At 43.8% G+C, this 13702-nt stretch overlaps 1 pseudogene; it reads left to right on the top strand.

The window, feature by feature from the left end:
• The first annotated feature begins 1175 nt into the window (after nt 1-1175).
• On the top strand, nt 1176-3212 carry LOC100727992 (heterogeneous nuclear ribonucleoprotein H-like; annotated as a pseudogene).
• The last annotated feature ends 10490 nt before the right edge of the window (nt 3213-13702 follow it).

The following is a 13702-nucleotide window of genomic DNA, read 5'->3' as shown; positions in this document are numbered from 1 at the left end:
GTTTGTCATAGATCTTGGAGAAGAATTGAGATCTGGACTTTTCAGCAATGCTGGCACAGTTAGGATTTTGCCAACTCTTGGAGATAGACTAAATGTTTTTTTGTATAAAGGATGTTCATGAGTCCTGGGGTCCAGGGGGGGAATGTCTGTGGCCCCCAGGCCTCATGTGTTTACATTATGCTTTTGTGATTGGTTCATTGTTTAGCACTTGGATTAGGGGTGTGAGTGCTACACTCATCTAGGGGTGGAACCAGGATGTGATGTAATGGCGGGAAGAAGGCCTGTCCTGTTCCTTTGCCTGTTTCTTCATTGCTGTTTGCAGCCTTCATGAACTGTGGTCCAACCATGCCAGCCTGCCCTGGAGCCAACTAAGTATGGACTGAAACCTCCAAAAATCATAGGAAATAAATGTTTCCTTTCTCAAATTTTGGCATCAGGTATTTTTTCTCAGCAACCAGTAAAAAATAGCTAAGACAGACCTGCACTCAATTCCTAGAATACTGTTAAGAAAAACAAACAAACCAAAAACTGTGAGCAACGTGAGGGGCTGCAGAGTACCATTGCCTGGTTTTTCTGAAGAGCTATATTCTCCCAAGTAGCTTGAACCTTCACACCTTTCTTGGGCACTTTGATTTTAAAAATGATCAATTCGATGAGGGATAGGGAAAGAAGGATGTTCACCCAAGAATACAAAATCTCAGTCATGGTGAAGAAGAAATTTTGAATTCTCTACTAAACTGCAGGATGATCACAGTTAATAAGAAGGATAGATTTAAAAACTGTTAACAGTGGCATTTGTAGTCCTAGTCACCGTGAAAGAATTTTTAGATTAGGAAGGTGGTAGGTACATTAACTAGATTGGTTCTTTCTACAAAGGAGCCATAGATCAAAAGCATATTTTGTCCCATAAACATACATAGTCATTGTGAATTGCTAAGTAAAGATAGCCTGTACCTGTACTGCCAGCAAGAACTCTGGGATGCTAATGAAGGAGGATCACAAGTATAAACCCAACCTGGTGAATTGAGTAAATTATTTAGACCCAGTCCCCAAAATTAAAAAAAAAAATTAAAACAAAAACAAATTTTAAAAGTGCAAGGGTAGGGCCCTTTCTTCTCAGTCGCATCAGAGTTGTTAGTGTAGTCTGCCTGGACCCCGGGAGCCTGTAGGAGAAGATGATGCTGGGAAAAGATGATGAGGAGTTCGTGGTGAAGGTGCGGGGTTTGCCTTGGTCCTGCTCGGCTGACGAGGTGCAGCGGTTCTTCTCCGACTGCAAAATTCAAAATGGTGCTCAAGGTATTTGTTTCATCTACACCAGAGAAGGCAGACCGAGTGGCGAGGCTTTTGTTGAACTTGAATCCGAAGATGAAGTCAAAGTAGCCCTGAAAAAAAGACAGAGAAACTATGGGACACAGATATGTTGGAGTATTCAAGTCAAACAACGTTGAAATGGATTGGGTGTTGAAGCATACTGGTCCAAATAGTCCTGACACGGCCAATGATGGCTTTGTACGGCTTAGAGAACTCCCCTTTGGATGTAGCAAGGAAGAAATTGTTCAGTTCTTCTCAGGGTTGGAAATCGTGCCAAATGGGATAACATTGCCAGTGGACTTCCAGGGGAGGAGTACAGGGGAGGCCTTCGTGCAGTTTGCTTCACAGGAAATAGCTGAAGAGGCTCTAAAGAAACACAAGGAGAGAATAGGGCACAGGTATATTGAGATCTTTACGAGCAGTCGGCTGAAGTTAGAACTCACTATGACCCACCACAAAAGCTTATGGCCATGCAGCGGCCAGGCCCCTATGACAGACCTGGGGCTGGCAGAGGGTATAACAGCATTGGCAGAGGAGCTGGCTTTGAGAGGATGAGGCGTGATGCCTACGGTGGAAGCTATGATGATTACAATGGCTATAATGATGACTATGGATTTGGGTCAGATAGATTTGGAAGAGACCTCAATTACAGTTTTTCAGGAATGTCTGATCACAGATATGGGGATGGTGGCTTTACTTTCCAGAGCACAACTGGACATTGTGTGCACATGCGGGGATTACCGCACTGAGCTACCGAGAATGACATTTATAATTTCTTTTCACTGCTCAACCCTGTGAGAGTATACATTGAGATAGGTCCTGATGGGAGAGTTACTGGGGAAGCAGATGTTGAATTCGCAACTCATGAAGATGCTGTTGCAGCCATGTCAAAAGACAAAGCAAATATGCAACACAGATATGTAGAACTCTTCTTGAATTCTACAGCAGGAGCAAGCGGTGGTGCTTATGGTAGCCAAATGATGGGAGGCATGGGCTTGTCAAACCAGTCCAGTTATGGTGGCCCGGCCAGCTAGCAGCTGAGCGGTGGGCTATGGAGGCGGCTACAGCGGCCAGAGCAGCATGAGTGGCTATGACCAAGTTTTACAGGAAAACTCCAGTGATTTTCAATCAAACATTGCATAGGCAGCCAAGGAGCAGTGGACAGCAGCTACTACAGTAGTGGACGCCGCGCATCCGTGGGCGTGAATGGCATGGGAGGGGTGTCTAGCATGTCCAGTGTGAGTGGTGGCTGGGGAATGTAACTCCTCCCGCTCACTGACTCCTGGTCAACTTTTTTAAAGGAAAAAACACCTTCATTCAGTTTAACAGTTTTTTGCAATCCAAGCTTGTGATTTATGCTTACTCTTATCAGTGAAAATCAGGATTGTTTTCAAGAGTCAAGGTTCAATATTTTTGAACACAAGTTATTCAGGATATAAATAACATCGGAGTTGAGTAGACTGTAACTGTTAAATGCTTTTCAGCTTTTCTCAAGTTAGTTATATTGTAGGATGTACTTAAGCAGTAAGTGTATTAGGTTAAAGCAGTTGAATTATGTTACATGTTGCTCATACCACGTTACAGAACACTGTTCGGATGCATGTTGAAAGACATGCTGTTTTGTAAATTCAGTAGAGGAGCTGTCTACAATTACAGTAAAACATTTGGCATGTTAATTCTAGTTTCATTTAGTAACCTGTAAGGCATGTAAATTTAAACTTTTTTTTTTAAGTTAATGGGGAATTTTTGAGATGCAATACCAGTACCTTAGGATTCGGTCTTGGTGTTTGTATGAAATTCTGAGGCCTTGATTTAAATCTCATTGTATTGTGATTTCCTTTTTAGGTGTATTGCGCTAAGTGAAACTTGTCAAATAAATCTTTCAAAAACTGCAAAAAAAAGTGCAAGGGTATATAGCTCATGCAGGTATATAATATTACCATACAGTTTCATAGTATATAAAGTTATTTAAAGCATTTATAGTATACAAAGTATACTATAGTTTCATAGTATATAAACTGCATAGTATGAAAACTTTAATCTACTTATGTGTTTCCATATTTTCTTTATTAATATCTACTTGTGCCACATTAAAATAAGAAAAGAGGAAAAAAGAGTCATACGTTTTGTTCTGAGACAAGGTTTTGCTATGCACTGCAGGCTGACCTCGAACTCACCATGTATTTCAGGCTAGCCTCCAACTCTCTGTGAGCTTCATAACTAACCCTCCCAAGTTCTGGGATTACAAGCATGCACCACCATGCCTTGCAAGAAAGTGTTTTTTTTAAATTTTTTATTGTAAAGAGGATAAAACCAAATGAAATAAAGCAGAATAGAGTCAATCAAAACAAAAGGATGAACATGGTACATGACTTAAAAACAAAATCTAACAGTAGGATGTGTGGCCTGTCTCTCAGCCTGCACAGAGAATGACCCAACACCTTACTGAACTCCAAATTTCTCCACATAATTGGGCAAATACCTAGATTTTGAAAATGTCTGCTGTAAACATGCCTTGTTTAAGAACCAACTCATATCAAGTGCAGAATACAGAACTTTGATTTAGTATTTCCAATTTCTGAAATTTATCCCAAGAAAAAGAAGATATATGCTCAATGCATTTTTTCAAAGAGGAACTAGACTTGTGTACACGGTCAGTAACAGGATAACTAAGTACAAGTCTACCTATGCATGTAATATAAATATTCAACACCATGCAAATATATGATATAAGCAGAACAGGGTAGTAATCATTAGAGACAGCTGAATATGGGGCAAGATGGGTATTCTGCAGCAGGGTTCAGCAATGTGGCTGAATTATTTTTATTTGTGGATTTAAATTTTTAAAACCTACTGGTCACACTTTGCCTTGTCAAAGCCCCATGCTGCATTCAGTCTCCTTATGTTTACAAAACATAAACACCCAAGTGGCACCAATATTAAAAGAAGCAGAACCGCCTTATCAATGGGAGACTGGAGCCAAAGCATGTGCAGGTAGAATAATAACTGCTATCTTACTGTAACTTCTGGGTCCTCTCTCAGTCTCTGCAGGGAGGAGCTCTAAGTGGAATGAAATCGTCATTTTGGAGGTAAATGTCCGCAGCTCAGCAGGGCCAGGCTCACTGACAGCAGAGGCCATGTGAGACCCAGAGTCACCCTGCCACAGGTCCCACATGAGGGCTAGGCTCTCAGCAGCGCCTGGCAGGGCCAAGGAATTCAGGAAACGACCTAGGACTGGCCATGCAGACCCTCAACAGAGAGGAGGGAGGAAGGGAGAAGGGCCCTGTGGACCTGCGGCCAGGTCACCCCAGGGCCAGCCCTCTGCCTCCCAGGACACTGACCCTGGGCACTCTGCCTGGGTTCCCTGCCAAGGGCACTTGAGGCTGTAACGTCAGGGCCACCAGGCTGCGCTGCCACTCTCTGCCTGCTCTCCCTGGCCTACCTGGCCCAGAACCCAGCCCTGGCCCCTCCACAGCCTAGGCCGCCAAAGGAAGAGTGCTCTGATCTCCAGACAGAGTCATTAGCGCCAAAATGGCAACTCCATGCACAAGACCAGCATCCACTGACAAGCAGGCCAGGGCAGGGCAGGACTGAGCTGGGATGTGGAGGCCCGTGGCTCAGGGCTGTCCATGGGCGCGGCCTGCCCAGGTTGGTCCAGGAGGAGTGCAACCTTCCTTTGAGGCCAGGGGTGGGGCCAAGCAGTGTGAGGGGTGGGGCAAGGGGCGCAGTCAGAAGCTGGGACCCAGTAGGTGCAGAGCCCTCCTGTGAGGCAAAAATGTAGCAGTGGGTTTGACAGTGGGGGATTAAGGTCCCCCTGAGGCAGGGTTTGGCTCCAAGTGGAGGTCTCTGATAAGGCTTTTGGGAGACCCAGCCCCAGGCCCACTATGAGAGGAAGCAGAGAAGAGGACTGAGTCTTAAGCTTGGAATTTATAAGATGTCTGGACTCAAATCTTCCCAGGTCTGGCACCTTAGGCACACTGCTTCTCTTCTGGGAGCCTCAATTTCCACTATTGTTATTCTCCTATTATTTCACTTTGAAATACTGTGGGTTTTTTCCCATTAAAAAAACAAACCATGATGAATGGCAATAATCTCTTGGCACTGCTGTGAAGATCCAATAAAAACCTGAAGAGCTCTTCCCATTTTTCCTAGCATATGCCAAGTGTTCTGTTACCATTGTTATTGGCGTTGTTATCCTTCTTTTATTACAGAGAAATGAGGGGTTTTGGTACCACCCTCTGATTTCTTTATATCTTAAATGTATGTTTACATGTTAATATAATACAATAACAAGCATATGTAACACTTACTGGAGTCAGGCCAGGGCCTCTCTGAGGTGATTCACATATGTTAATTCTTACAAGAGTGTGAGTTAGGAATTATGTTCATTTTCTTAGCTGTGTGAGCCTAGACACCAACATTAAATACCTTTTCCATTGACAAAGCAATGTACAGAATTTTAAGCCAGTGGGCCTGGCACCAACATTTCCATTAACTAAACCATAGTTTAGCACAGCACCACTGCAATTCCGCTTTGGATTTTTCACATGAGTGAGGCATGAAATTGTTCCTGGAAGGTTGCACAGGTAGCTAGATGCAGTTTGTGTGAGGGTTCACTAGAGAATCAGATTTAATTTGTGTACATAAGGAGTTCTGTACATGATTTGTGTACATAAAGGATACTTATGTAACTTGTGTACATAAAGGCTACATAAAGGATTTACAAAGGAGGCTTAAGATGGCCAGCTGCAGAGTCAAGTGGAGACCTCAAAATGGCCAGGTCACCCACAAGCCTGAGGCCTGGAGCTCACTGCAGAGTCCCTGTAGAGTCCCTGGCAAGAAGCAGAAGAACCTGTGCTAGGAGCCTGGAAATGACACCTAAGGTGATGGCAAGAACTCAAACTCTTCTGAAGAGGCAGAAGCCAGACCTTCTCCTTTCCCTTTTTACTGCCTCCAGGATGCAGGCCTATTGGTTCCCCACCACACTCAGGGAAGGTCTTCCATCTTCAGCGAGTCAGTAATTTTCATACAAATTCAAAACTGTGCTGAACCAATCAGATAGGTGTTCTTTGTTTTGTGAGACAGGGTTTTGCTATGGAATTCAGGCTGGCCTTGAACTCACTGTGTTGCCCAAGCTAGTCTCAAACCCAGAGATTTTTATGCCTCAGCCTCCCAAGTGCTGTGTTTACAGGTATGCACCACCACACCCAGTTCCTTCTTCCTTTAAATACACTTATTCCATCATTCTTGCCATTTTCTTCTGAATCAATTCTGGAAGTCCTCCTATATGGATCCTTAGTTTTGCTGTTGTGGCTGCATCACTGTCTTTAATTAGTTCAAACTATTTAACTTTCATGGTAATTTTGATTTTGGGGAAGAATCAGAAGTCACAAGGGTCCAGATCTGGTGAAACAGGTAGATAAGGGCACACCATGTTATGTATTAAAAACTGGTGGTCAATTTAACACCAGCTACATTACATCAGCATGGCATTGAGTGAAGATGCACCACCTGAGGAAAGTTGCCTGGATACGTAGGTGGACAAAAGGGAGATGTTGAGGGTTGAGGCATTAAGGAGGCATTGTGGGTTTTCCTAGGATTTGCTGTCTGAGCTGCTGGTTCTCCTGGAAGGGGCTTTGGTCCTCATATTGAGCATTGCTTCCTGTCCCTGGAGAGGAAGACATGTGCTGCTTTATCTTCAGGATGAACTCGTCACGCTGCTTCCTGGCATGTACCTGACTATGTTTGTCATTGGAGGAGCTCAGGGCCTCCCTGTCATTGAGGACAGCTGTGGTGCCTTTCAGGATAGCCCTGGTCTTTGTTGTGATTGTGATTCCTCCACTCCACCATACAACCCTCATCCCACTAGCACAGCTCCTTCATCCTGCTGGCATAGACATTCTGGCTTCCACCGTTGACCCTTGGGTCTTCCTGGCATGGATCCGTAAAAACGACTGGTGTGAGTCCTTCTTGTGGACTCTGGAACTACACTTGGACTCATGGGAGGTATTGTCCTGAGCTCTGGGTTTTTATCTGGACTTATGTGGGACATGTGCTGTGGGGTTTAGGCTCTTGACTAAATAATCTGTGTCTTTGGTGTTGTGGATAGATTTCCTACACTTTCCTGTGTTAACTTCCAGTGACAATTATAAAAAATATAAACTCCATGTCCTAATCCTAGTTGTTCTCTGTGTACAACCCCTGACTACTGCACACCATAATGTATTTATGAGCTTTTCTTTCCATTGGATGACACTCAGCAGCAGCACTCACTATATTTTATCTCAGTTTGTAAGGACACTCACAAAAGAGGACTTCCAAAACTGCTTTCAAAATTGCAAGAACAAATGGAGAAGTGTGTTTGAAGCAAGGAGGTGCATTTTATTAATTCATTTTTAAGGAGGAGTTTTTTTAAGGAAGATTAATGGACATATATCTTTTATTTTAGTAAATTTAACAAGTTTGAATATTAGCTGTATATTTTGATCTGCCCTTGTACTTCTTCCTTGAGGTTATTAATTAAACATCTGCATATTCACTGTCCCTTATACAAAATGATTGGGACCAGAAGTGTTTGGAATTTCTGAATTTTTCATTTATTTGAGAAATTGCCCAGACATAATAAATTGTCTAGAGGGTGAGACCCAAGTCTAAACCTGAAATTTATTTATAGTTCATGTATACTTCATACTCATAGCCTGAAAATAATTTTATACAATATTTTTTATAATTTTGTGTTTGACATGTGTAGTGTGTTGTTTCTCTGGTGTGGGACTCTGAAATGTAGAAAAGGACTAAAATAAAATAGATATTGTGAATATTATCTAATCTGATTGGTAGGTAGGGAAGGAGGAGGGAGAAAGGAACAATGGGAAAAGATTAAAAAGGATGACAAATGAGGGAAACAAAGCTTTCATAAATAAGGAAGGGAAGGGACTTGAAGGAAAGGTAGGGGAGTGGAGAAAAAATTATATTATGTATGTTGCAAATTTCCCATGATTAACATGATCATTATTTACACCTAAAATGTGCCAATAATCTTAATTAAAAAACATTTTGTATTTGAAAAAAATTTCTTGTTGAGGCATTTCCCACTTTTGGCACTACAGCAGTACTCAGAACGTTTGGACTTTGAAGCATTTCAAACTTCAGATTTCAGATTAGGAATGCTCAGCCTATATTTGCATAGTGATTTGATAAATATCCCCTCTACCTCAGTAGACTGTAAGCTTCATGGTGAGAGTATGAGAGCAGTCTCTTTGCCTCTACAGGTGTCATTGTTTATCTTAGTGCCCCTCCCAAGCCTCATGCAATCATGGATGTGGCCAAATCCAGTATTTCTGATTGCTTCATTGTCTAGCGCTCAGATTGGTGGTATGTCTGCTATACCTGCCCAGGTGGAGCCAGCCTACAGTGTACCTGAGAGAAGAACGTGTGTCTTTCACTTTTGCTGTTCATGCTTGCTGTTTGCAGCCAGAATATACTGCTGCTCCTTAACTATGTCATTTTTCCTTGTAGCCAGCTGATTTTGGACTGAAACCTGCAACCTGTAAGAAATAAACCTTTCCATCTTTCATACTGAGTGTCAGGTATTTTTGTCCTAACGACCAGTGAAAAGTAACTAAGACAACTGATAATCAGTGTTTCTCAGTACCCAACTCAATGCCTGACACAAGAATAGTGTGCTCTTGTTGACAGAAAGAAAACAAACAGTATACAATTATAGATTTGTGGCACACAGAATTTCACTACTTCCAAGGCTCTGCAATGAAATGTGGTCTCATCAGTTCTTCTCTCTGAAGGCACTAAACTTCTCATATATTTTGCTTTATTATAGCAAATAGTTCTCCTTTATGCAGTTTTCATTCACCATATGGTCTTAGAAATCAATTGTGAGCTTTTATACAATCTTATGCTGGGCGTGGAACTCAGGACTTCCTGCATGCTAGGCAAGTGTTCTACCTCAAGATACATTCCACTCCTCCCTTTCTTATTCCTGGAGTTTAGGCCATGGGAATGTACCATGGTGGATGTCCAGCCCAAATGACTCACCAGGGAATTGCAGTTTTAGCCACAAGCTGAATGAAGTTATGCAACAGTCTACTGTAATCAAGAACTACCCAACTGATCCTAATCAAACCAGAAAATTGAGTGATAATTATAAAATTTTGCAATAAGGCTTTGTTATACAACAATGGCCAATGAGCAAGAAAGGAGCAAGAGAGGCACTATTCACAATAACCATGGCAAGCAATCAGTCTAGGTATCTTTCTGCAGGAGAATGGGCAAAGCAAACAGGGCATACACTTGTGCATACATGCGCACACACACAGATGCACACACACACGTATACACAAACACACATCCTGTTCAAACATAAAAAGGAATGAAATCTGGTCATGTGCAGAAAAATTCAAGGAAGTGGAGGATATCAGGTTAAACAAAATAATTCAGACACAGACCAATATTACATGTTTTCTCCCATATGTGGAAAATAGAAAAAAAAAAGTAGAAGAGGGTCTACACAGGGCTGAGGTGACAGTTAGGAGAGAGGGAGAAGGTAGGAGTGGGGTTGTCAAACTCATCAATGCACAGTATATGCATATATGAAAATATCATAATGAATCTCATTACTCTATAAAACTAGTATGTGTCAGTAAGTATTATTTTTTTTAATGGAAAGGAGATTGAACAAATTTTAAAACATTTGGGCAGTTACATGCTAATGCAGACTTTGCTTATTCCCTTACTAATTTCTTGCCCCTATGGGTGTTTGCATGAAAAAGGAGAGCCTAGATTGCCGGGAAAACATCACTGGCCATATTCAAGGCTCAGACTCTGGCCAGTGGAAAATGAATCAAGAGGCCCAAGGCTAAGAATCTTGTTATTATTGACAGAAGTTTTTTTTTGTCCCCAAGCAATGTTCTCTAACAGAATGACCTTCAGATGGCAGCAAGGTGGCTGTCAGACACCAGGAACAGGGTCTGCATCTGACTCTCCTATTGCAGAAATGACCTTGAACAGATCCAGTCACTTTTCCACACTTAGTTTTCTCACTTAAAAATGATCACTTATGTTAGCAGCTGTGTAGAGAATGGAAGTAAGAAATAGAATTTCCATGGTGTTCATGAGAGAGAAGTGGCCAGAGGAAACCGTTTTGCAGCTGCTCCTTCAAACTTGCATCTCTGGCCTTCAAGGATGAAGGAAAAGGCTCTTGTGTTTCCCTAAGGAAAACAATAGTACAATGTCTTGTCCTGCAGTGGGAGGCAGCAGAGGCCTAAATCAGGTCACCTCACAAGGGAGCTTTGAAAGTCTCATCACTCATTCCTCTCCCCTGTAGGGAGCGGTTTTGAATAGTTGCTGCTGCCCTGCCCCTCCTGCCTGAGGGCATTTTGTGTGTCAGCCTACATTTCCCATGATCCTCACGTCCACCTACATTACCCATAATCCTCTCCTGCTTACATCATATATCCGGATGTGATGGTGACCTATCAGATAACACTCTGTGCCCTCTTACTGCCTTTGGCCCGCCCCCCACCCTATATAAGTTGTAGCCATTTTGAAAATGAGACTCAATTGGAATCTCATCCTGTCTCCATCTCCCTTTTCTCTTGCCCTGCCCCCATCCCCTGTCCCCTCTCCAGGTTGAGACCCATAGATTGGTCCACAGGCGGGTCAAGTGGCGACAACGAAGGGACCTCACCTGGCACGAGGGATAACGACGCGGGACCATTCACAGGAGTAAAGCGCTGGCCAGCGTGACTGATTCAAGGACTTCATTCCTGTGATCCGTGCAGACGGCCACCTTACGTCTCGCCTGAATCACGGTAGGTGAACGGCATTAGCATGGGACAAGCACTCAGTGAGCACGAATTGTTCGTGACTGGCCTCAGGGAGGCTCTCAAGATTAGCGGGATTAAGGTTAAGACGAAGGAACTAATAAAGTACTTTCAGTTTATACATTCAGTGTGTCCATGGTTCCCCCTAGAGGGTACCATTAATTTAAACAGGTGGAATAGAGTAGGAGATGCTCTTAAGGACTATGATGAAGTTTTTGGTCCAAAAAAGGTTCCTGTAACTGCTTTTTCATATTGGACTTTAATCTCTGAGCTGCTGGCACAACGTCACGCAGATCCCCAGCTAGTGGAGACGCTTGCCCAGGGTGAGGCTGCGTTAGCTGCCTCCCATAGTTGTACTCCGCCACCACCGGTCTTATCTAAGGTGCCCAGCCCTCCCGGCTCTGTGGTCCTTGATATCCCGGAGCCTTTTCAAGATGGCGACATGCCGCCACTCCCCTTGTCTGGAGACCACGAGGGTCCTCAAAATGGTTCCGCCAAGGCCCCTCCTCCATACCGCCCTATTTACCCTGACCTTTCCAATGACCAGGAAGTTGATTGGTCACAATTAGCAGAAGAGGCAGCCCAATACTATTCCCCCCGGGTTATGGCTCCTGTTGCTGCAGAACTACTCCCCGGTCTTCAGCGACCGCCCGGTCCGTCTTCTGCCCTTCTCTCATTAGAGGAACAATTTCATGATTTACAACAGCAGGTTCAGCTGACTAAGGATATACAAAGGCTTTCCTTAGAGCTCCAAACATTGCATGCAAACCCCCCTAGAATGATGGCCGTCACGGGCCTGCCACTCCCTAAGATAGCGCCTATCTCAGGGTTGTCAGGTGGTCTGCCCACAATGATGTTCCCGGTTACAGAGACTGCCTGCCCTCCCAAAACAGAGGCCTTAACACATCCCTTATTGTTTCCTGTAACAGAAGTTGCCCAACCTGGCGCAAGTGGCGATAACTTACACAATGGTGGGGAGACAACTCGACCCACCCAAGGTAGTGCCAGTCCACAAGAGGGTGACATTAAATCAATTAGGGAAAGGGGGAGACAAAGGAGGCAAACTAGACGCAGGACTCAATCCCCAAGTCAGGAACATGAAAGAGATAAAATACAGGCCACTACCACAACTATGGGAAATAAAAAAAGACAGCCACCACGTCTACAAAGAGGAGATATAGAAACTGATAATAGTGAGGAAGAAAATGACTCTGACTTGCATAGCAGTGATACAGACCCAGACCAACCTGCCCTAGCACTGAGAGCCAATAGGGCCCATGCACCATTCCCAGTATCTGCCCTGAAAGAATTTTAAAAAGCAGTATCTCAATATGGTCCCACGGCGGCCTTCACCCTTGCGGTCTTAGATTCCTTAACCCAAGGCTGGATTACGCCTAATGATTGGAGAGATTTAGCCAGAGCTACACTTTCAGGGGGCAACTATCTGCTCTGGAAGGTAGAATTCCAAGACCAATGTGAACTTTTAGCTAAAGACAATACTAACAGGAAAAATTATTACACCCTTCCCATGCTGATGGGAACAGGCCGATATGCCACACAACAAGCCCAAATGCGATATGAGGCAGGTCTTTTTGCTCAGATCACCCTGGCAGCAAGCACAGCATGGCAAAGGCTCCCCTCTGGTGGAGCTGCTTCTTCCCTGACAAAAATAAAACAAAAACCTGAGGAACACTTCTCTGATTTTGTTGATCGCCTCTTACAGGCAACTGAGTGTCTCTTTGGCACCACTGAAGATAACACTGGCCTTGTTAGGCAACTGGCTTATGAAAATGCTCTTCCTGCCTGCCAGGCTGCTATCAAACCCTATAGAAAAAAGAGGACCTTTCGGGTTATATTCGCTTGTGTGCTGACATAGGCCCCGCCTATCATCAAGGTTTAGCTATGGCTGCAACTGTAAAAGAAATCTTCCTCGCACACAAGCAAGGAGGGAAAACAAATAATGGCAAATGCTTTAAATGTGATCAGAAAGGCCATTTTGTCAGAGACTGCCCTGTGGCCCAAAAGTCTCAGTATAATACTTCAAGGCCAAAACCCACAATTCTATGTCCAAAATGCAGAAGGGGATATCATTGGGCTAAAGAATGCAGGTCAAAGACAGATGCAGATGGCAATCCCCTCCCCCAGCAGGGAAACGGGATTCAGGGTCAGCCCCAGACCCCCACCCTCAGACAGACCTCCAGGGCTATAAGGTTTGTCCCACAACAAAACAACCAGACACAACAGGAACAGGCACAAAACAATCCATTTCAAACCTCCTCCGCGCCACACCAGGAAGTGCAGGACTGGACCTCTGTTCCGCCTCCAATGCAGTATTAGCTCCCGACATGGGAGTACAAGCCATCCCCACCGGGATTTATGGCCCTCTTCCCAAGGGCACTTGTGGGTTAGTTCTTGGACGTGGCAGTACAATATTGAAAGGGTTACAAGTTGTTCCAGGAGTGATAGATAACGACTATACTGGCGAAATTGTTGTCATGGTATCCTCTATCTCTGGCCTGGTTTCCATTAGCCACGGACAACGTATTGCTTAG

The sequence above is a fragment of the Cavia porcellus genome, unplaced genomic scaffold, assembly GCF_034190915.1.
Source record: "Cavia porcellus strain 051 isolate PalLab524CR breed Dunkin Hartley unplaced genomic scaffold, mCavPor4.1 scaffold_34, whole genome shotgun sequence".
Classification (NCBI taxonomy): Eukaryota; Metazoa; Chordata; class Mammalia; order Rodentia; family Caviidae; genus Cavia; species Cavia porcellus.
The sequence above is the reverse complement of the archived record's forward strand: the minus strand, read 5'-3'. Positions and strand labels throughout refer to the sequence as shown.